The following is a 2,500-nucleotide window of genomic DNA, read 5'->3' as shown; positions in this document are numbered from 1 at the left end:
TTCTTTTGACATTCGCCCTCCTACACCTTCTGACTCTTTATTTTGAATTTCATTCTCCATCCAACACTCACATCTTATGATCACCTTTCTGCAATCCGGGCACTTAATTGCATCGCAATCCCTTGCGTAATGACCCTGGCCATTGCACTGATGACATTTAAAATCTGGACAGTCTTTGAACACATGTCCCGGATTCATGCACAATCGACAGGTTTTAACCTGACGATCATGCATGATCCTGAAATACTGTGTTCCCTCCTCCGTATCAAACTTTGTACTGTATGGCAGAGACACTACTTCTTTAGGAAATTTCACCCTTAGGTACCTTGTACCATCCGCAATGTCTGTGCCTGGATACATTCTTCTTATGATGTCTGAAACAGGTGTTACGCCCCAATTTTGTAATTTAATTAAAATGTCAGAGTCCTCAATATAGGCTGGCAAATGTATGAAAGAAACCACATACTCCCTTGTTTTCAGTTGTCGAATCTCACACAGTTTTCCTTTTATCATTAATCCTTCATCTAATCCATCGCACGCCTCCCTGTTTATCAGTGTAATTTCATATTCTTTTACTTGCCTTGGTCTGACTGCTAGAATCTTTCCTCCTCCAATCCTTTCGTTCACTGCTTTGATAATGTCCTCTGCTCTTGCATCTCTCTGATCCGCCATGTCAACAATTACTGTAGCCTCTTTAGAGTAAATCCTCTTGTTATAATCCATTCGTCCTTGTCCATCTCGTTGTTCTTTATCCATTTCTTTGTCTGTTAGCACTCGTCTTCCTCCTGCCATGTCCACTTCTTTGCCATGTAATCCATCCATTTTTCAAACAAAAGAAAAATTTCTCCCCAGACAGCAAACTGCTGCTGGGAAGTATAAAAACTATAACAAACAAAAATCAATAAGTTGCAAAAGAAATAAATCTTTACGCAGATAAAACAAAACAAAAAACACAAGGTGAGCCTCTCTCACCTACTGCCTACTACAAACTGCCAACTCACTTCCTGTGTGGCTCACTAGCGTTGCCAGGTTGGTTTGGCCGTAAGCGAAGTTTGCTGCAAAGAGAGGGCTATTTAAAGACCAGCCAATCTTATCGCCAGTACATTATATAAGTAGGAAAGAAAACCCAAAAACTTAAAGCACCTGGTATTCCTAGGCAGTCTCTCATCAAAGTACTAACCAGACCTAAACCTGCTAAGATTCAGAGATCGGGCATTGACTCTATTTTATGGCAAAATTATTATAAACTAAGTGAAAAATGTCCAAAAAGCTTACAGCACCTGGTATTCCCAGGCGGTCTCCCATCCAAGTACTAACCAGGACCAAACCTGCTTAGCTTCCGAGATCAGACGAGATCGGCCATAGCCAGGTTGGCATGGCTGTAAGCGAAGTCTGCTGCAAAGAGAGGGCTATTTAAAGAGCAGCCAATCTTATCGCCAGTACATTATATAAGTAGGAAAGAAAGCCCAAAAGCTTAAAGCACCTGGTATTCCTAGGCAGTCTCTCATCAAAGTACTAACCAGACCTAAACCTGCTAAGATTCAGAGATCGGGCATTGACTCTTTTTTTTTTTTTTTTTTTTTTTTTTTTTTTTAATGAAAGATTATTATATAATTCGTGAAATTTTCCAAAAAGATTAAAGCACCTGGTATTCCCAGGCAGTCTCCCATCCATGTACTAACCAGGCCCAAAGCTGCAAATATTCAGAGATCGGGCATTGACTCTATTTTTTGGCAAAATTATTATATACTAAGTGAAAAATGTCCAAAAAGCTTACAGCACCTGGTATTAACAGGCAGTCTCCCATCCATGTACTAACCAGGCCCAAACCTGCTAATATTCAGAGATCCGGCATTGACTCTATTTTTTGGCAAAATTATTATATACTAAGTGAAAAATGTCCAAAAAGCTTACAGCACCTGATATTCCCAGGCGGTCTCCCATCCAAGTACTAACCAAGCCCAAACCTGCTTAGCTTCGGAGATCAGACGAGATCGGGCATAGCCAGGTTGGTATGGCCGTAAGCGAAGTCTGCTGCAAAGAGAGGGCTATTTAAAGACCAGCCAATCTTATCGCCAGTACATTATATAAGTAGGAAAGAAAACCCAAAAGCTTAAAGCACCTGGTATTCCTAGGCAGTCTCTCATCAAAGTACTAACCAGACCTAAACCTGCTAAGATTCAGAGATCGGGCATTGACTCTTTTTTTTTTTTTTTTTTTTTTAATGAAAGATTATTATATAATTCGTGAAATTTTCCAAAAAGATTAAAGCACCTGGTATTCCCAGGCAGTCTCCCATTAATGTACTAACCACGCCCAAAGCTGCAAATATTCAGAGATCGGGCATTGACTCTATTTTTTGGCAAAATTATTATATACTAAGTGAAAAATGTCCAAAAAGCTTACAGCACCTGGTATTAACAGGCAGTCTCCCATCCATGTACTAACCAGGCCCAAACCTGCTAAGATTCAGAGATCCGGCATTGACTCTATTTTTTGG

At 40.1% G+C, this 2,500-nt stretch overlaps 2 non-coding genes across 2 annotated transcripts; both read right to left on the bottom strand.

Moving 5' to 3' along the window:
- Positions 1 to 1,268: 1,268 nt before the first annotated feature.
- Positions 1,269 to 1,387, bottom strand: LOC128004979 (5S ribosomal RNA). Its single transcript, XR_008177648.1, has one exon. It is a non-coding gene; the product is annotated as a 5S ribosomal RNA (ribosomal RNA).
- Positions 1,388 to 1,907: 520 nt separating this feature from the next.
- LOC128004214 (5S ribosomal RNA) lies at positions 1,908 to 2,026 on the bottom strand. The gene has a single exon (XR_008176909.1). It is a non-coding gene; the product is annotated as a 5S ribosomal RNA (ribosomal RNA).
- Between the last annotated feature and the right edge of the window lie 474 nt (positions 2,027 to 2,500).

This window comes from Carassius gibelio, chromosome B22, assembly GCF_023724105.1.
Source record: "Carassius gibelio isolate Cgi1373 ecotype wild population from Czech Republic chromosome B22, carGib1.2-hapl.c, whole genome shotgun sequence".
Lineage (NCBI taxonomy): Eukaryota > Metazoa > Chordata > Actinopteri > Cypriniformes > Cyprinidae > Carassius > Carassius gibelio.
The sequence above is the reverse complement of the archived record's forward strand: the minus strand, read 5'-3'. Positions and strand labels throughout refer to the sequence as shown.